Source organism: Nyctereutes procyonoides, unplaced genomic scaffold, assembly GCF_905146905.1.
Source record: "Nyctereutes procyonoides isolate TBG_1078 unplaced genomic scaffold, NYPRO_anot_genome, whole genome shotgun sequence".
Lineage (NCBI taxonomy): Eukaryota > Metazoa > Chordata > Mammalia > Carnivora > Canidae > Nyctereutes > Nyctereutes procyonoides.
Genome location: NW_026575020.1, coordinates 20,216,401 through 20,238,219, shown reverse-complemented (window position 1 = coordinate 20,238,219; position 21,819 = coordinate 20,216,401). Strand labels below are relative to the sequence as shown.

Here is a 21,819-nt window from a genome sequence, read left to right as displayed (position 1 = left end):
TAGAATGACTGGCTCATCAACCACTATTAATTATTATTGAATTTGCCCTGACCAGCTAGAATGGACTTTGGTGCTGCTATATAAAGAATACAAAAGATTAAGTCCTTGCTTTCTGTGGTGTTTTTTTTTTTTTTCTCCATTTGACAAGAAAGAAACTAAAGTTCATATCAGAGCCTTCTGTTCTCTGCTCAAAACTCCCCACAACCATAAGCTCTTCTACAGCATGGGCGTTCCTAGCCCTGTCTGTCCTTCAAGGCAGGTCCACATGGAATGAACTCTGGATTTAGGGGCCAACCCCACTTGTCACTTAATAAATGTTATTAGGTTAATTACGTGCAGGCCGTCAGAATTTGGGTTTAAAAACTATGCTCTTTAATTCTAGTCCTTTCAAGGGGCTAATTTTTAAAAAAAGTTATTTATCCAACTGGCTTAATATCCCTTAATTACATTATTCCAGGAGGATAGCCACACTAAGTTTTATAAGGTTTTATAAAATGTCCCCTCTTTTATTTCCTCCCTTTCAGTGTTTTCCTTTTCCGGAAATGGCAGTGTTTAAAGAAGTTTTCCTACAGTATGTGTTAATTAGTTCTTTTCAAATGATAAAAGCATCTTTACAGCAGTTGGCAACCATTATCTCATGGACCACACTTTAAAAAATATTTCTGTAGTTGATGATAAGTCACAAACATTCTAATATGGCGCAACCCTCGATGCATATGGTATGGACAAATAGGAAACATCTTTTGAAAAACACATTATTGTTAGAAGCTTCTGGTGCATTCTATGTATTAGTAAACTTTATTTTTTTTTTAATTTTTATTTATTTATGATAGTCAGAGAGAGAGAGAGAGAGGCAGAGACACAGGCAGAGGGAGAAGCAGGCTCCATGCACCGGGAGCCTGACGTGGGATTCGATCCCGGGTCTCCAGGATCGCGCCCTGGGCCAAAGGCAGGCGCCAAACCGCTGCGCCACCGAGGGATCCCCTGTATTAGTAAACTTTAAATAACGAAGAGAAAATTCATATGGTACTGTGCCCAGGAAGTAAATACGAATTACACAAAGAGCAACACAAGAACCAGAAGCATCAGATTTTCCTGATCCTGCTAAGATAAACACCACTTAGCAGGTGAGGAGATTGTGGTTTCCCTGTTTGGGATTGTATACAGCTCCCATCTGTTTCCCCAAAATATAGCCATACCCCAATCCAGTTCCTTCCTTTAGGATGGAAAGGCTGAGGATTACACTGGTTTAGGGCTTTAAAAAGAGGCTAGGGGGGATCCCTGGGTGGCACAGCGGTTTGGCGCCTGCCTTTGGCCCAGGGCGCGATCCTGGAGACCCGGGATCAAATCCCACGTCAGGCTCCCGGTGCATGGAGCCTGCTTCTCCCTCTGCCTGTGTTTCTGCCTCTCTCTCTCTCTGTTTCTCTTGTGAATGGATAAATAAAATCTTTAAAAAAAAAAAAAAAAAAAGAGGCTATATCTGAACAAATGACTTCAGGCACTTGAAGTTTTATGAGGTTATATGAAAACAATGAGACAATATGAAAAATAAAAATAATTTGGCTTTGTGCTTAGTAAATTCTCTCAATCCATTATCTTAAAACTCAGACAAGTGGGGCGCCTGGGTGGTTCAGCGGTTGGGTACCTGCCTTCAGCCCAGGGCCTGATCCTGGAGACCCGGGATCGAGTCCCACATCGGGCTCCCCGAGGGGAGCCTGCTTCTCCCTCTGTGTCTCTGCCTCTGTCTCTCTCATGAATAAATAAAATCTTAAAAAAAAAAAACTCAGACAAGTTATTCACCATCTAAAGGTCCATTTTATGGGTGGTCACAAGAGATATTCAGTGTGTGTATAAACTTTGCACACACTCATACTCACTGTTTTTCTTGAACAGGAATACATAATCCCATTTATAGGCCACATTTTTTTTTTTCCTGCAGGAGATCTAACATTATAAACAGCAAATAGGTGTCAAAAGAAAAATAAAAATGCTCACATCTCAGGATCCTTTAGTCTTCCAAATCCATGGAAAATTACCAAATACAAAAAGATACACACACCAGAAGGGAACTACAGTGGGGGCAGTAAATCAAGAAGGTATTTTTAGCTTTATTGAGTATTTGAAATTTTTTTTGTTTTGTTTTAGCAAGGACTACATAGTCAAATATTACTTGGTAATTTAAAATTGGGTTAGTTTTAAATTTTTTACTGTTTATGAACTAATCTTTTCCCTTTCTCATTCTTTCCTAACAGCGCCCTTTTACCTATTTTCCCCTCCCCAACATCCTAAATGATACTGCACATTTATTCTTTTTAGCAAAATTAATCTTATTTATAGCCATATCCTTTTTCTTACTTAGAAGGGTGGAATTGATAAATCAAAGTTTCCAGGAAGGAACCAGTGGCTGGCTATCTCACCTTGTTGAGAATAGGGACATTACCAAATTCTAATCTTTGGAGCTCTAGGATCTTACAACTTAAAAAACAAAAAGAAAAAAGAAATAGAGCACCTCCTCTTCAAAAAAGACAAATGAGCATCAACCAAACATCTAGCATCTAATAAATCACAGAAATTAAGCATGAAAAATGAAGTAAATTTTAGGATACTGGAGAATCCACTCTGGGGTACTTAACAATCAACAGGGGTGCTTATTGAAAATGATTATTTCCCATCCCAGTCCCTCAGACATTCTGGATTAATACAAGTGGAGAGAAGCCTCAGAATCATAATTTTTGGGCAGCCCCGGTGGCGCAGCGGTTTAGCGCTGGTGGCGCAGCGGTTTAGCGCTGGTGGCGCAGCGGTTTAGCGCCGCCTGCAGCCTGGGATGTGATCCTGGAGACGCTGGATCGAGTCCCATGTCGGGCTCCCTGCATGGAGCCTGCTTCTCCCTCTGCCTGTGCCTCTGCCCCTTTCTCTCTCTGTCTCTATGAATAAATAAATAAAATCTTTAAAAAAAAAAAAGAATCAGAATTTTCAATAAGAATCTCCCTCTCCCATGTGATTCTGATGCAGGCGGGCCTTGGATATTTTGAGAGCCCGGTCATACAGCTATGTTCCCTGAGCACTGTTCAAAAATGAAGTTTTGGTTTAAAGACCACCAAAATGAATAGTAGTCTCAACAGAGTAGGTCTTAGACATAAGTCCTCTTACCCACAAGAACTAAACTGTATTTATTTTGTCAATTGAACTGTTATTTTCTTCAAGCCTCCGGAGACAATTATCCTAACTACTCTTAAAGATTTCAGCTGTCACCCACAGTCGTTATACAGAGACATTTTCACACCTGGGATGCAGTAGAAAGGGCTTAATGGAATTTTTATGGCTGTGAAAATTAAAGTTCACTTGATTCAACTGAATAGTCAAATAAAACAAAGGATAAAACCTCCCCAAAGGCACAGGTTCAAAGTAGAGGCTTTTGAGTTCCTGATGAGGCAGTTTTGCCCAGAAATTCAAACCATGGGATGCTATATAGCTCATATGTCTTCAGAGTACCCAAATGCCAACTTATCACCGCAGCATCAGCCAACGCAGGCTCCCTGTAACATTTGGAAGCACAAACCTCCTGTATAAAATGGCCTCTCCTGGGAAACAAAGGCTGTCGCCATGGTGGGGATCATTCCATCCTGGGGCCAGAAGGACCAGGCTGTCTGTTTAATCTTTAACGAGCCACTTTCATGTTCAGATGCAGAACCGGCACAGGGTGAGGCTCAGCCTGCCTCACAGCACTTGGCCGCACTACACCCCCAGAGTTGCATAAGGGCACGCGAAGTCAGTCTGTCTCCACTGGTACAGTTACCAGGATCTGTCCTGTAATATAATTGTGGGGACCTAATGATCTGCTGCAGTGTAATAGTTCAGAAAGGTATCCAATATCAAGGGTACAGCAACTGCCTACCTCATGCACAGTGAAATACGAGATCCCTAAATGTTAAGGAATTGAAAAAGTAGCAAGCCTGCAGGAAAAGGAAGAGTACAAAGCTGACAGGACACAGGCTGAGGTCCTAATAACAAGGTGGGGGGAAAGGAAGTCAGTGACACAACCAAACTGCTATCCTGGGCAACTCACTCTGGAAACCTGGCAACAGAAATCTTGGACCCGTTCGACAGTGTAACTTTTTATACAAAGCTATTTCTTCAACTCCTCTCCCCCACCCCCCCACCCCCGCCCCTGGAGCTGCTAATACAGAATGGCAGGAAAAGGCCCTTGTCATCCAATTCCATCACCTGAACGATTCCCATAGCTTCATAATGAAGTGACTAGTAAGCACTGGTCCTACCCCCAGTAACCACCCTCTCAGAACAAAGATTCTATCATTCAACTCTGCAGATCTCCTGAATTCACAATTCTTTACTGTGTGCCTCTGGATTCTTCTCCTCCTCAAATACATCCACACATGCTCTCTTCTTTCTCTCTACTCCCTGCCACCTCCCATATTAATGCCCTGCCTCCAATAACAAACTTCCTAACTTTTCCCATCGGTTTCCACAAAAATGCCACAAGATTAAGTTACCTTCTCGCAGGTTCCCAAGACTAGGTGGCCTTTGTTGACATGTGTTTCATGTGCATGGGTAATTTCTAGCCAAGTAGATAAGGTTACCTGTTCACCTATAGTTAATCTTCAAACTGGCTTATGTAGGCTATGGAAATAAAAGGGTAAGACTACACAGCTTGAATGTCCCATGAAGGTAATCAAAATAATGGAAGACAGAGAGAAGGGGAGGGGGAGGGGATTTCAAAATAAAGACTGAACTGTGCATTTCAGCAGCACTTAAGAAAACATTTCATCTGACTAAGCACCTGATGAGCAGATGAATACCCAAAGGACTGTACATTTTCCAAAGATTATTTTGCTCACAGTTCCTGCTTTCTTCAAGGTTCATAAAATCAAACTTGCATTATTTATAATAAAATGGATAGGTAGATCCTAATATCCAGAATTCTACTGATTTCCTTGCAAACCAAGCTACAACCTTGTTTCAACTCAAGCCTATGTAACAGGGAATAAAATATATTCTGTTTAGATCTTTCAAAGGTATCTCTCATCCCTTTTATAAGGGAACACCACCACCAAAAAACAAAAATCACAGGGAAAATGGCCATAATACATGCCCACTGAAAACAAAAAAGCATTAGTAGAACAGCAGTCGGGAACCACACATAGAATATACATGCAGGCATCCCTGGGTGGCACAGCGGTTTGGCGCCTGCCTTTGGCCCAGGGCACGATCCTGGAGACCCGGGATCAAATTCCACGTCGCGCTCCCTGCATGGAGCCTGCTTCTCCCTCTGCCTGTGTCTCTGCCTCTCTCTCTATCATGAATAAATAAATAAAATCTTAAAAAAAAAAAAAGAATACACATGCATATGTACATAGAGTGAAAAAAAAAAAAAGATACAGGGGATCCTGGGGTGGCTCAGCGGTTTGGCACCTGCCTTTGGCCCAGGGTGTGATCCTGGAGACCTGGAGTCGAGTCCCACATCGGGCTCCCTGCACGGGGCCTGCTTCTCCCTCTGCCTGTGTCTCTGCCTGCCTTCTCTCTCTCTCTCTCTCTCTCTCTCTCTCTCTCTCTCTCTGTCTTTCATGAATGAATAAATAAAAAAATAAAATCTTAAAAAAAAGAAAAAAGATACAAAACCTCTAATTTAAGAGTCTAGAATCAATGGGTTGCCTAGGTGGCATAGTGGGTTAAAGCGTCCAACTCTTGATTTTGGCTCAGGTCATGATCAGGTTGTGAGATGGAGCCCTGAGTTGGGCACAGAAAGTCGGCTTGAGATTCTCTCCCTTTCCCTCCCTGTCTCCCACCAACTCTCCTGCAGCGCTTGTGCATGCCTGCGTGCTCTAAACGGGAAGGAGGGAAGGAGGGAAGGAGGGAAGGAGGGAAGGAGGGAAGGAGGGAAGGAAGGAAGGAAGGAAGGAAGGAAGGAAGGAAGGAAGGAAGGAAGACTTTTTTTAAAAGTCTAGAACCATTTAACAGTAGTTACTTCTGATAAGGACAAGGTTCACTTTCTGTGTTATATGTACACTTCTGTGCTATTTTAGTATTTTAAAATTAGAGGCATAAGATAATTAATTTTACCAGAAATAGGGTACCTAAGATCACTTAACAAACAGTTCGAACAAGCTAACAGGGCCATTCTAAGCCAAATTTTCAGCATATTGAAAGCTATATTCATTGAGGCAATTTTTTTTTAAGATTTATTTATTTATTCATGAGAGACACAGACATAGGCAGAGGGAGAAGCAGACTCCTGACAGGGAGCCTGATGTGGGACTCGATCCCTGGACTCTGGAATCAGGCCCTAAACTGAAGGCAGACACTCAACCACTGAGCCACCCAGACATCCCCACTGAGGCAAATTTCTAAAGAATTAACCAGAACTTCATAATTTGGGGATAGCACTATTTGTTCACCATCATTGGTAGCACTGTGCTAGAAGTGATGCTGTGGTAGGTACTTAAAGGAGAGATTCTCAGGCTCACAGTTCTTACTTCCCCCAAAGTGAGTCTTGGTCTCCCTGTTTCAAGGAAACCACAGCCAAGGAATTAAAGAGCAAATCAACAGACCACTGAATGCTGTACAGAGACAGAGCCACACAGTGGGCTAACAACAAGATGGCTCAAAAATCTTTGCTCTTCGTCAGTCAGATCAGTCTTACCAAATTATCTGATGAACTTAAAAACCAGATATGCTATCTAGTAGAAAAGCTAAAATAAAAAATGTCGACAATACCAAATGCTGGCAAGGATGCAGAGAAATTGAATTTCTACATTGCTGGTGGGACTGTAAAATGGTAAAATGGTACAGCCACTCTGGAAAACCATTTGGCAGTTTCTTCAAAAAACTAAACATATATTCCCCATCAGATTCAGCAACTGCATTCCTGGGCACTTAATCCAGGGAAATTAAAACATATGTCCAAAAAACACGTGCATGCAAATGTTCACAACAGTTTTAAGCTGGAAACAACCAAAATGGCCTTCAGTAGGTGAATAAAGAAACTGTGGCACATCCACACCATGGAATATGACTTAGCAATAAAAAGGAATGGGCTATTGCTACACACAACTTGGATGGAGGGCATCGTGCTGAGTGAAAAACGCCAATCTGAGAAGGTCACATATTGTTATGATCCATTTCCCTAACATTTCAGAAATGACAAAATTAGAGAGTGAGAGAACAGATGGCTGGTTGCCAAAGATTTAGGGATGATGTGACAATTGCTCATTCCACTGTCCAATCACTACAGAGAACTCAGAAAGGCGAAAAGTTTGTAGAGCAGATCACATTTCTTATTATTTTGCAGTCCTCACTATGTGGGGGGTGGGGAAGGACAAATATATGGATCAATTGCTAGCCCATTGACCTGAAACACATTTCGGGCACTACCTGTGCCCCACCCCTCCCCTCCCTGCATTTCCCCCAACCCTCCTCTCCTTTCAATCTGAGCTCCCCCGGAGCCACAAGAAATGAACCAAAAGGCAGAAGTAACCAGTGCAGAGTGAACTCTGCTGTAGTTCCAGCTCAGCATTCAGCCAAAACTGTCCTGCTTGAAATCAAAAGCATCAAAACACTGCAGCAATTAGACAAAGAAATTGTGAAAGATGTGGTTACCAGGCATCTCACATGTGACAGGCTTCTTAACCACAACTTGCTTTTCTTACAAAAGTCTTAGGAGCCTCCAAAATGTGAGGCAGAGGTTAGCAGAAAAACTTTCAGTGACGCGCTTCCTCTGTGATTCTTCGGGCCAGTCCTCACAGGGCCCTCCTAGTAAGGGAAGCAGGACACAGATCTCAAGCCCAGATAGCAAAGTTTTACTTTCTATACTGATCAGGGCTTCTTCCTGAAAGTGGCCTGTCACCATTTATGCCACTATCACTTACAACATGAGGCCAGAACATCTATACATCTTATGTATAAGAGAAGGCCTACTGACAAACAGGAAGACACTCGTTGACAAGAAAAAAAAAAAAAAAACCTGAAAAATGAACTGCCACCAATGAATTCTCTAAGCCAATGCCTTAGCTGTTTAGTTGAATGTGCTTAAGGGTGACTGTTTTATACATCAAATATCATTATAATATTAGAATTAGGAATAAACAATAAAACAATCCTTCAGTGCTAACAGAACTAGCAAAATACCTAACAGGTATCGCTAATATCATTTTTAAATCACATTCCACACAAGGAGGCCCATGTATAATAAAATTTCAGGGCAGCCTGGGTGGCTCAGCGGTTTAGCACCTGCTTTCAGCCCAGGGTGTGATCCTGGGGACCCAGGATCCAGTCCCGCAAAGGGCTCCCTGCATGGAGCCTGCTTCTCTCTCTGCCCTCCTCCCAACCCCCGTGTCTCTCATGAATAAATTTAAAAAAATAAAATCTTTGGGGATCCCTGGGTGGCGCAGTGGTTTAGCGCCGGTCTTTGGCCCAGGGCGCGATCCTGGAGACCCGGGATCGAGTCCCACGTCGGGCTCCCGGTGCATGGAGCCTGCTTCTCCCTCTGCCTGTGTCTCTGCCTCTCTCTCTCTCTCTGTGACTGTCATAAATAAATTTAAAAAATTTAATAAATAAATAAATAAAATCTTTGAAAGAAAAAAAAGAATTCAAAGCCCACTACTATATGAAATGGAACCTAGTTCTGAGGACCTACTACTCTGAAGAGTAATCATCATAGATGAGACAGTGTAGTGTGAGGCCACTATACCCTGGTGGTTGAGAGCTTGGCCTTTACAGCCAGAAGGGTTCAAACACTGTGAGGCCTTAGGCCTATCACCTAACTTCTCCATGCAGTGTTTTCACATCTGTGGAACATGGATATTAGGACCTACGATTCCTAAAACTGTTGGGAGAATCAAATAAGTTCATATAGTAAAATCCCTGCACATGGCCAGTATACAATGACTGTTGGTAATTTTTTATACATGTAAAATATGGCACAAAGACAAGTATCACACAGCAAAAGAAATGTTAGTCTTACACAAAACCCTCTTCTACTTTTAGACACAAGTAAGCCTTCTCCTAACTCCCACCAAAGAATGCATACAATTCCATTCAGAAAAAAGTATCATTTTACACAATGGAATGAGTAAAATAAATCCTGCTGAGCAAGCCTAATGTTTCCCAAGCTCTCATGGGCAACATATGATTTCAATAGGAGAAGGGGGCTGTTTTGTAAAGAAGACAGTTTTATAACATCTTACACCAAATGAAATGTTCAAAGTGAAAATTCAAGGCTTTCACACAGCAGGCACAGACTTTCAAAACATCTGTACCCCCATTCATGTTCCCCATCCTTCTTTCCTAATCAAGGTTGTAATAACCAAAGTTCTCTGTAGGCTGGTGGTACACAGGCTGACAAAATGCCATCCTACTGAATAGTCACTAACTGGGAAAGCCAGGCCCAGGGAATCAATATTCTCTTAACAGCCCCAACTCCCACCCCGCCCCAGTCAGAAAGGTGGAGTTTGTTCTAGAGACACTTAAAGTTTCGATTTAAAAACTCTAGACACAGTACCATACCTGTCTCCATTTCTAGGCTTCCCAACTATTCAGGGAACAACCACAGACATTTTGGAATCAGAAACATAAATTGTTTCCAAAAGTGTTCAACAATGCTTGTCCAAAGGCCCCAGTAGAGCTGGTAATTTAGACAGCTGTGCTAGGAGCCACAGAAGCCGCATTTTCTAACTAGTATTGCTTCTGAACAATTGAAACTTTCTCCAGTGCAAAGTCCAGACACAGAGAACAGTGTTCTTGTGAACATCCACAACAGTTTCATTTTTGTTTAACCACCAAAATAACAGCTCCAATAATCTATCAAGTTTGACATTTCATCCAACTAAGCAATTCGACTAGGATGCAAAGCACGCAGATATACTTCGCCCTCCTCCATATCAACATTCATTTTGATATTATAGCAATACAAACAACTCTTGTTCCTAGACTACTTATAAAGGTTTCTAAAAAGCAAACACAAACTTCAGTGCCAAAAAAAAACCTGTACACCCCCAAATTTTATTTTCGTCTTCTACTTTTAAGCAGATTTATTAACTATGAGTAAAGGCCAAGAAATTGAAAACTCCTTTTTAGCATTTAGTCAAGAGGTAAATATCCCTCCTGATTCAGGCACCAAATTCAAGTTTTATTGCCTATTCTTAAGCATATTAAAAGTAAGCATTCTTCACCTAATTTCCAAGTAGTAAAAATTGTGGTCGTGGTCTAGCAAATCACCAGGCAATACAACTTCTCTCCCCAAGTAGGAATGGGAGTGCTCAGCTGGTTACTTCATCTACAAGTAGCATAAGGAAGAAAATGATCTCCTCAGAACCACTCAGAACAATGCTATTCAAAGTGTCTTAAACTCCTGTGTGCCTTAAATCCCTCCACTGCAAAATAAAGGCAGCCCCCTAATTGCAGAATTTCTCAACATCACCACCATCATGGTAGTCCTTGCCATCAGAATCCCAAATTTCAGTCCCAAACACTCTTGATTCTCTAGGTCTAGGCTAGGAATCAGGAAACTGGATTTTTTTTGCAAGTGTTCAGGAGATTCTGGTCATGCTAAAATCTGAGATTAGCAATAGATGATGTTACCAATGCTTTTAGAAATAAAAAAAGGTCATCATTTGTGCATAATCCTCGATAAAGAAATTATCTTAAGTAAAGAATATTTTTAAATCAGTATATTAAAACTTATAGAAAGCATATCTTAATATGCTTTTATAATATTTGTAAAATGTAACAACAAATTTCAACTTTTTCCCCATTTTATTTATTTTTAAATGTTTATTTATTTGAGAAAGAGCATTCAGCACATGCAGTGGAGGGAGGGGCAGAAGGAAACAGAGAATCTTAAGCAGACTCCCTGTTCTGCACAGAGCCTAGTGAGGGTCTCACAACCCTGAGAGCGTGACCTGAACCAAAATCAACATTTGGTTGGTCCCTCAGCTGATGGAACCACCCAGGGGCCCCTATTTATTTACTTATTTGGTAATGTCTACACCAAAAGTATGGCTCAAATTCATGACCCAGAGATGAAGAGTTGCAAGCTCCACTAACAGAGCCAGTAAGGTGCCCCAACTTTTTCCCATTTTAAAAAATGATGTTGTAGGGGTAGTGCCTGGGTGGCTCAGTCAGTGGAGCACACAACTCTTGATTTCGATGTTGTGAGTTTGAGCCCCACATTGGACAAAGAGCCTTTAAAAAATTGTTTGGTTGGAAGGAACAAATGTAAATTACAATACACGCAAATATTTACATTCTATGGCATCAAAAACTGTTTTCTGGATGTGGTATTTAGAACTCTTGAATTTTGTACCAATCCCTCCTGAATAAAGCCAGTGGCTTATTTTTATGTTTGTTTGTGTTTCCACAAGTAACAGTCCAGGTATGGACAGCCTGCATCTCAAATAAAAGCCAACTGAGATATAATTGTCAATGTATTTTCCTTTTTAATATTAGTTTTGGCAGTACAAAAGACATGTTGATCTGCTATATGAAAAATTTTGTCAAATAAATATTTAGGAAATTGATGGAAGATCATCTGGAGGCAAAGTCACAGAATTAAGTATAATTTTTATGTCTCCCATTAACAGGTTGGCTCACTGTCCCTACTCATCAAGCTGCAGGTCTGCAACTGTGTCAACAATCCAGAGTTAGCTGAGTGAAGTCAATCGGAGAACAAACAGTGTATGTTCTCATTCATTTGGGGAATATAAATAATAGTGAAAGGGAATATAAGGGAAGGGAGAAGAAATGTGTGGGAAATATCAGAAAGGGAGACAGAACATAAAGACTCCTAACTCTGGGAAATGAACTAGGGGTGGTGGAAGGGGAGGAGGGCGGGGGGTGGGGGTGAATGGGTGACCGGCCCTGACGGGGACACCTGACGGGATGAGCACTGGGTGTTATTCTGTATGTTGGTAAATTGAACACCAATAAAAAATTAATTTATTAAAAAAAATAATAAATAGTATTAGGAGGATACAAAAAAAAAAAAAAAAAAAAAAACGATCCAGAGTTAGGAACCACTGAAATAGGCCTGTGGGCATGGGCGTGGATGATTCGGAGTCACCTGGAGTGCTAGGTCTCACTATATGGTGAGGGGAGCAGGTAAGATGGCGTGGCCTATCAAGCTCTCTGGGAATATTCTAATGCTCCTCTCCCCATCTATTTTATAGCAAACACTAACAAAGATAAACTTCAGCTCATACTCTGAATGATCAAGCAAACCCTTCCATCAGTAAATGAAACGACCAAGAATGGTGCCTGAATCCAGTAGTGCCTGAAAGGTAGAAACAAAGGTAGACAAATGTGAGAGAAACTGAAAGACTAAGAATTTTCCACTGGACTGTGCAAGTCCAAGCACCTGCACTCATTCCTCCCCACCTCTGTCAGCCCCTAACTCACCCTCTTCACCTCTCTGAAAAATCCAAAATGTCCAAACAATGACTGCTAATTTGCAAAAACAATTCCTCCCTCTTCCTAGAATCATCCTTGACTGCAGATTCCTCAAACCAGCTGAACTTCAGCTGACCCACTCCTGCTAAAGCAAGCCCTAGAAAACACTCTGCTCTCTTTCTCCAAACTAGAATGCTCCTTTTGTCCAGTATTTTCGAATAAAGGCTTATGCTCTGGTGAATCTTCCACACCATGTAAAATAATAATTTAGCATGGTCAAGAGGAAGTATAATTAATTCATTGTGGGCCCACTGATTCAAGACTTAGGGAAAGGTTGGAAGCAGAGAGAGGATGAGGTTCGAGGTTCGGTTATTTCTCAGGCAGGTGTCTTAATCGTTACTAAAACTAAAAAAAAAAAGGGATCCCTGGGTGGCGCAGCGGTTTGGCGCCTGCCTTTGGCCCAGGGCGCGATCCTGGAGACCTGGGATCGAATCCCACGTCGGGCTCCCGGTGCATGGAGCCTGCTTCTCCCTCTGCCTATGTCTCTGCCTCTCTCTCTCTCTCTCTCTCTCTCTCTCTCTCTCTCTGTGTGTGTGACTATCATAAAAAATAAATAAATAAATAAAAATAAAAATAAAAAAAAAGTAAGAATCACAGAAATGCTGGAGACAACACACTTCCCTATGTATTTTAGGATCCAATATATTGATTCCTGTGCCGTAAATCTATATGCATGAGATCTGGACAGAGATTGGAAGATTTCCAAAGCAAACGAAAAGAGTAAACCACAAAGAGGATGGCGGGAGAGGAGGCTACATTTACTTAAGAAAAGCTTTTTTTTTTTTTTTTTGCAAGTCTTTTAACATAATCCAGCAGTTGCAAATAAACAATGGGTGCTGATTACTAACGAATTACATTTAACTACTCAGAGTCCAGCAGAGCCTCCAGTTGGCCAAACTTCCTGAAAGTTTCAGGATGACTAGGCACCATTTCTTTCTTTAAAGAGGATCAAGGCACTTAAAATGTCTTCAGCAATCAGACTGGCTCCTGGTAGTTCAAGTGGGAGTGGGTTCCCCTACTTTTAGAACTGGGCCCTGGTGGAAAAAACAGCTGTCCCAGGGCACCCTGACCACTCTACAACCCAGAAACAATGAAATCCACTCAATTCCAGCAAAAGCATGAGTACATTAAACCAGGAGAGGAAGGCCTAACCTGCAGCACCGGTAAAGGGCAGTTTTAAAAAGTCAAGTAGCACTTCCTCAACACAATTTTGTCGAAATGCAAAAGCAACATGGGGCATGGCTGCTGAAAAAGGCTGCTGCTTATCTTTTTTTTTTTTTTTTTTTGCTTATCTTTTTATAGGAGAGGTCAATGAAGAAAGTACCAGACCAAGGTCACTTTCCATTAAAAAAAAAAAAAAGTTGGAAGCCTTAACAGGAGATAAAAACCAGCGTTAAGTCATGACTCTGTGAAATCGCAGCCTGGTGAGAATCTCTCCAAGAATCCTGTAGGAAATGAAGTGTGGATTAGCGTAATTAAATGTAAAGTCTCCTTGAGAGCAACTTCTGTTCTAAAGACTAGAGCCATTTCTGTGAAATGTATCACAGAGAAATTGTGAAGAGGATTTGCCAGGCATCACAGCTTTTCCACTCTCACATCAGGTCTGCAGACACTATGATCTAAAAAGAACAGGGCAGTGATTTGGAGAGGGAATTACATAATACACCTTATCAGAGAAAACCATTCCATTCTCCTGTCTTTGCAAAAGTTCATGGGCTCATGTAAGTGTAATATACTTCAGGGTTTCAAAAATTACACACATTGCCCTCCAAAGAGATGGAGGGAAAAATATAATCACAGGGTAAAGGCCAAACATGGTCTCTTCTGAATGCTTAAATAGTCAATTATGTGTCTTAATACATTAATTCTATGGAGAGAAAGAAGACTATTACAGGAAAGTTGAATAAGACATCTTAAAAAATGTACCCTGGGGCCTAAGTCCATTCAACTGACAGTAAAATCACCCCCTCAAAAAAAAGCAGTTTTATGCAACGTCTAGTATTTTAATTTCCCAGCTGCCAAGAGAAATATATAAGGAGCAGAAATTAAACTAATTATGTCAGCAGCACAGTGAACAAAACTTTAATTGTATTACACACTAGTTAGACATTTGCTGAACAATACAAAGGCCCTTAAGGGTAGAAACTTCTCTAGAATATAAATGATCCCCAATCAAATGACAAAAATTAGTCTGTTTGGGTAATAAACGGATTCGTGGTTTAGATATAAAATTTCAACCAACATCATAACTCAATATAAAAAATATCTAATATAAGAAACAAATCTCTAAAATGGCTTTGAATCACTCTCTGATTTACATATGCTGTATCATTAATAGGTCCTTTAAGCCAGCATTGTACTAATCAGCTTTTTTAAACATCCTGCCTACAAAAGGGCCTATTCATTTAGCTGGGAGACAGGTGTTAGCAACCAGCAACCTCTTTTAGCCTGGAGTTTCAGGGGCCTACCCTGCGATTATTGTGGCATGATTGGCAAGTCGAAAGCAAGAGCACTTTGAAAGATGGGAAGGGAAGAGAGAGGGAAAGAGAGACAAAAGACACCAAAAGGGAGAAAGGAAGATGAGGGGGAAAAATGGATGTCAGCTACCACTTCACGGGGCCACCCTTAGAGCCTCCTGGCCTAAGGGGAGTGCCCCGGCTACCACCCAGATGGATGACAGATACACACAGACAGTAACTCTGGATATATGCCTGTGCTCCACTCATTCAAAAACGTTTTTGAATGTCCTAGGACTCACTCTTCTTTATCCCTATCATCCAGTTCCTAACTTCAGTCCTCACTCTCTCATAGACTCTTAAATAAGAGTTGTGGGAGTAGATACTCCTGGAAAGAGTTAAGAGAAAGCAAATTCAGAAAGACATCTTCAGCCTTTGGAATAAAGATCCTAGCAGAAAAGTAGAAGGGAACATTCATGCAGTTGCCTGCAACTGCATACATAAAGAATAATATGTTCTCTCTTTTAAGCCCTGTAACAATCCCAGCAGGTATTATTTTCATCTTGGGGATGAAGAAAATGAAGCTGATGGCGATTAAGGAAGGGGTCTGAAGTAGCATGGCCAGGAGGCAGAAGAGCTGGGATTCATAACCAGATGTGTCAATTTCCTAAATTGTTAGGCTTTCCCCAAGTTTAATTCCTTAACATATCTTAAGTGTCCTGATTCTGTTTTAACGCGGATGGTTCTGTACTTCAGCACTTTTTCTTCCTTCTGGGAACTAGGCAAAGGACCTGTGACTAAACTGTATTGACTATTAAGCCTCCATTACTTTCCATAAGCGCTTCAGCTACAAAGCAGTGAAACATCTGGCAAGTCGGCTTTATTTTTAAATTCTGTACGCGGAGAATTCCCAGGCACCCCACCCCCACCAACACTGATCATAACTAGATTCACCTACCAATTCCGACCTCCAGTTGTTTCCACATTATCATTCATTTGTCCACTCAGGAAATAAAGGAAGCTACTTTCACCAACCCTCCCTCATGACTCCTGATAGATAATACAGCAGGGGGCGGGGGGGGGGGGAGCCTCTCTGCAAAGTAATTTACATAAAAGTTATAAAAGCTCTTTGTTATCTGTCATGACTAGGAAATGGGCTATTCTAGCAAATCAAACATCCTGGATAACATAATGATGGTTTTAAAGGGACAACCATTTATAAAGAATTTCAAAGCAATGCAACAGTGGCTCCCAAACCTGGATGCTGATCAGAATCACTTGGGGAGCTCTTTGGAAATAGAGGCCAGAGTGGTTTTTTTTTTTTTTTTTTTTTTTTTAATGTAGATTCTTGGTCATCGCTTATCCACTCAATCAAATCTCCAGGAGGTGGGGCTGAGAAATCTACTTTTAAAGAACCCCTTAGTGACTCAGCTTCGAACTGCAGCTTTCAAGGAACGGCTGGCTGGCTGGCTGGCTGGCTTTTGGGAACTCCTTGCAATAAAACACTAAAAAGGCTAAAAACTGCACTGAATACAATGAGACCTTCTTTTGCTGATTCATTAAGACTTTAGGATCTCCCAACAGCTCTGGTTCCTCATTCAGTATTGGTCACTAGTCACAGTACTGGAGAAACCAGAAAGGAAAGGTTAAGATTTCACATTGGTACAAAGCTGGAAAAACCAGATTTGGTTTTTCTAACAGATTTTAAAAGCTGGTTTCCCCCAGAGGATACATAACTTTTATGCTTGCTTTAAAAACAAAAATGTTTAAAATCAGGCAATAGGATTCTGTTTAGCTACAATTCAGAACGTTAACAGGCCTAAATGCATCAAAAATGTGCAACATTCAACCTGCAGAAGCAAGGAAACTTCATGACCATCTTAATTAAGAGAAAGGAAGATAATGGGTTTAAACTAAGAATGGCAAAAAATAAAAATAAAATAAACTAAGAATGGCATTATAGGATTAGATAAAACCACTGTCTTGACCATGCAACTGATAAATCCTGGAAACTGGGAGAGCTGAGGCCTGTGATTCCTTCCTATCTGGGATAGCTTTCATGTGAAATGAAACAGAATAACCTATTAAAAGTCCTATTAAAGCTCTTAATATAAAACCATAATACAAGAAAATGACCAAATCATTTCCCTATTGAAGGAAGAGGGTGGAGTTATGTTTGTATATAAAAAGATTGTCCTTGTGTGTCAACTAACTTCAGTTAAAAAAAAAAAAGCAGACAAAAAAAAGCAATAAAAAATAAAGACAGTCCTTAAAAATGCTAAAATCTTTCTTACATAAACACAAATAACCAAGGGCACCTGGATGGCTCAGTGGTTGAGTGTCGGCCTACTGTTAGGCTAGGTCCTGAGATCAAGTCCTGCATTGGGCTCCCTGCAGGGAGCCTGCTTCTCCCTCTGCCTATGTCTCTGCCTTTCTATGTCTCTCACGAATAAATAAACTTTTTTTTAAGATTTTATTTATTTATTCATGAGACACACACACACACAGAGAGAGAGAGAGAGAGAGAGAGAGAGAGAGAGGTAGAGACACAGGCAGAGGGAGAAGCAGGCTCCATGCAGGGAGCCCGATGTGGGACTCGACTCCAGGTCTCCAGGATCACACCCTGGGCTGAAGGCAGGCGCTAAACTGCTGAGCCACCGGGGCTGCCCAATAAATAAACTCTTAAAAAAAAAAAAAAAAAAAAAAACACATGCAACCATAACCAATAACCAAACAAAAACAATAACTAGTAACCATTACCAAACAATAACAAGGAAGAAGCTAGTCCCTGAAGACTTCACCAATAGCTAGCGATTTAAACTCTGTATTCTCATTAAACTCTAAATTACTACTTAGCTCTGTATTGCAGGGGTGATGAGATTCTAAGGTGCAGAGACTAAAACTTTCATTCCCAAACAAAAAACATTATGGCCAGTACAAATTTGATAGAAATGTCTCTTATCTACCATTAAAACAATAGCAGTATTAGAAAAACAACAGCAGTATTAAAGGTTCTATTATAAGAATAAAAAAATCCGGGTGGGATTAGGCTCCCTAACACTCCTTAAGTTTCTGTAGGTGTTTTCTGAAAGTCCTAGGCACAATACTTACAGATGGGTGTGGCTATATTAAACATCACAGGGAACATATTAGGGAAGAAACTGTGTCTTTTTGTTATTTTTGCCTTCTTAAATGCTGGTAATTGAAAATGCTTTTTCCATGTTTTTTTCTTAAGAGGCCTTAAAGATGTATTCCTATTAGATGGTGCTAAGCAGTTAGTTGTGTCAACCTACCCGGCCGTAAGAAAGATTAAAAACAACTTAATTTACCTAATCTGAAACAGCTTTTTCTCTGCATATTATTTTAGCAGTTGGTTAAATGAAGTCAATATAGAGGATTTAAAACACTCGATCCCAGAGGACCCCTGGGTGGCTGAGCGGTTTAGCGCCTGCTTTTGGCCCAGGGTGTGATCCTGGAGACCCGGGATCGAGTCCCACGTCGGGCTCCCTGCATGGAGCCTGCTTCTCCCTCTGCCTGTCTGTGCCTCTATGTGTCTCTCATAAATAAATAAAATCTTAAAAAAAAAAAAAAAAAACACTTGATCCCAATATAAACAATCAGAATAACAGCTGTCTACCTGACAAATCTGGAAGTTTTTTTAGTGGGCTGATCCTCATAACTAGATCTAGACATTAAATATGTGTCCTACATTACATGGAAACTTTCTTTAAGCACAACTAAGGTATTACATAGCCCTCCCTGCCACATGAATCTGCAGTTATACACAACTTCCAAACAGAAGAAAATGACCCCTCTAAACCGCCGGCTATGAACTGTACTCTCAAGTCCAGAATTATTAGGAAATACGCCATAACGTTTCAGAAATACTTGCCACATTGATTTTCCTTGAACATGAAAGAGAGCAAGCAATCAGGGAAAAAAAAAAAAAAAAAAAAAAGGATAAAGAAGTTGTCAAACCTGAAATCCCCTGAAGAGAAAGGAAGTAACACTACAGCTCCCAGCCCTGGAACTCTGGATTGAGAACTGGGCAAAGCCCCGTGTTCCCTTGCCTATTCCCATCCCTGGAAAAATGGCTCGATAAGGGGACGGCTCTGGCCACGCTTCGGTCACCTGGCCTGTCACCGGGAAAATCCCAAGGCTCCCCAGACAGCGCCAGCCCCGAGAGAGATGGGAAGTCTTCCCCGACCTCCAAACGACCAGCACAAGGGATGAATAAGGGCCGTGCTCTTTCCTGGAAGGCCACACGCACCTGCGGACGGCTGCTCACTAGGTCGCCGCGGCCTTCCGCCACGGCGCAAAGCGGCGGTCGGGGGTAAAGCCCTACTTCCCAGCAACTCTTCCCGGCCGTAGACGGACTGGGAGGAGCTTGAGACACTCCACCGCGATCACACAAGCAGCTCTCTCCCACTAGAACGAGTGACAGACCAACAAAAAGGAGAAATCACGCTGCCGTTCCTGTGTCCTGCCAGCAGAACTCGAGCTCCGAGCGGCGCCCTAGGCCTGGCCAAGGCCCGGGGCAGCCGCGGCGGAGAGGCCCCACCTGCCTTCTCCGCCGGGCCCCCGGCGACCTCGCACACCCCCTCGAACCCACCGAGGGCGAAGCCCCAACGAGGGAAGAGCGGGCGGAGGGCCCGCACCACACTCTCAAACTCCTCCCCGAGCGGCCCCGGGGGCTCCGGCGAGGGAGCAGGGGCGAGCGCGTCCCTCTACAGGCCTGACTCAGTTTCCTCGGCCGCACAGAGGCGTCCGGCCCCGAGGCCAACTGACCCGGCCGGTCTGCAGGGCGCCCGGGACCCTCCCTCAGGTGAAATGCCTCCCTCGAAGGGCTTTCAATGGGACAGGTGCGAGCCGCCCCGGGTGCGGAGACGCCCGGCGAGGCAGGCAGTCCCGGGCCGCGCCCCGCACGCAGGAGGCGCCTCCAGACGCGGCCCCGCGACCCCCGAGGCCCAGCGGCGACCCCGCCGCGGCCTCCCCCGGGACCCCACCCAGGCCGGGCCCCGCGGCCCCGGCGCCGCCGCCTCCTCACCTGCCGCGCCGCCCGCCGGGTCCGCACCTGGGAGGGGAGGGGCCGGATCCGGGCCGCGGACGCCTCAGGCAGGGGGGCTCCGGGCTCCGCCGCCGCCGCGTCTCGGGGGCTGAGGGGCACTGGGGGGCGGCCGCGACATCCTCCCGCGCGGCCCCAGGAAGTCGGCCCCCCCACCCCCCCCCACCCCACCCCCAGCGGCCCAGCCCGGCCGCGCCCGCCCCCTGCGGCCCCGCCCCCCGCGGCCCCGCCCCCCCCGCGGCCCCGCCCCCTCGGGAGCGCGCGGCCGCTGCCGCCGGGCCCGAGCCACCATAGAGAGCGGCGAGGCGCGCGCCGGGCTAGAGCGTGTCCCGCGCGCGCGCGCGCGCGCGCCCCCTGGCGGAGCTGAGGCCGCCGGAGGCCCGGCCGGCCGAGATTGGACCAGAGCCCTGCGGGGCGGCGACCGAGCCGTCGGTTGCCCTGTGTCAGGGCGTCCTCTCCTCCTCCTTGCCTTGGTCTCCGGACTCTGCGCGAGAAGCTGGAGTCCAGGTCCGGGGCTCAGCTAGCTGGAGGTCCAGCTTGGTGACCTTGGGCCAGTCCCTTCACATCCCTGAACTCGTCTCGTCGCAAGAGTTTGCGAGTTGCCTCACCCCTGTCTCCCTGTTCTGACAATGCTGTAAGCAGGTGATGGTTGCCCAGACCTCGATGGAGGAAACCCAGGCCCGCCAGGGTTCACTAGCTTATTCAAGGTCTCGTAGCTGGAAGGCATTAGAAGCCAGGTGTGTAAGACCTCAAAACCCATGCCTGTCCCACTCACTTGCTGGCACCGCCCTCGTCTAGCATTTCCCGGTCTGAACCCCCAGGGCTAGCTACGTTTACCTTAGGAGAGTGAGGAAACTGCTCCAAGGAAGGCCTCGGCAGGAGAATGTGCTCAGGAGCCCACCCCGGGCCGTCATCAGCTGCGTACCTTTCAGCAGGTACTTAACGCCTCTGGACTCCAGCTTCCTCATCCCTGAAACAATTGGTATGGTTGTTAGGAGGCGGGGCGGTATGAGGATGATATAAGCTGATGCACATAGAAGTGCTTAGTAAACTGTAAAGCACCAGGGTTGCATGGGGATCGTTAGCCAGCAGCGTGGACAAAGAAAATACCTAGTTATGAAAATAATATACATTTTAATAACTCTTCGGACCATGTCTATTAACAATTTTCTTCTGCTTTTAGGTTCCAATGAAACCTCCCACAGTTGTTCTTTGCAATTTGCATTTCAATATAAGGACTATCAGGAGGGGGAAAAAAATGACATAAAAATACTACCATTTAGGGGCGCCTGAGTTGCTCTGACAGTTAAGCATCTGCCTTTGGCTCAGGTCATGATCTCAGGATCCTGGAATAGAGAGCCCTGCTTTGGGCTCCCTGCTCAGCAGAGTCTGCTTCTCCCTCTCCCTGTGCTCGTTCTCTCTCTTAAAAAGATACTATCACTTATATACCTAGACTGTCACTCCACATTTTTTTTATGATAGACACAGTCGGAGAGAGAGAGGCAGAGACACAGGAGGAGGGAGAAGCAGGCTCCATGCCTGGAGCCCGACATGGGACTTGATCCCAGGTCTCCAGGGTCGACCTGGGCCGAAGGCAGGCGCCAAACTGCTGAGCCATCCAGGGATCCCCTCCACAAGTATTTCTAAGCTTCACAACCCAGCAAACTGAGTACTATCATTCCCATGTTATTAACGAAGATCTGAAGGTTAAGTAATTTACCCAAAGCCACACAGTTTGAAAAAGGCCAAGCTGAAATTTGACACCAGGTCTTTCCACCCCCAGTAACTCATGGAAAGACAGGCAGCCTAGACGCCTCCCGACCCTCATCTTTTTTCCTG

General features: G+C 43.8%; 1 protein-coding gene across 3 annotated transcripts in view; it reads right to left on the bottom strand.

Annotated features, from left to right (window-relative positions):
* RFFL (ring finger and FYVE like domain containing E3 ubiquitin protein ligase) overlaps window positions 1-21,251 on the bottom strand; it is a 71,411-nt gene extending 50,160 nt beyond the window's left edge. The window contains exon 1 of one of the 3 annotated variants that reach the window (XM_055323558.1): window positions 20,818-21,251. The gene's annotated coding sequence lies outside the window, so the exon portion shown is untranslated. Of the gene's footprint in view, window positions 1-19,962; window positions 20,128-20,817 lie in introns of those variants that run through there. The other 2 variants (XM_055323543.1, XM_055323550.1) reach the window with 2 other exon arrangements.
* Between the last annotated feature and the right edge of the window lie 568 nt (window positions 21,252-21,819).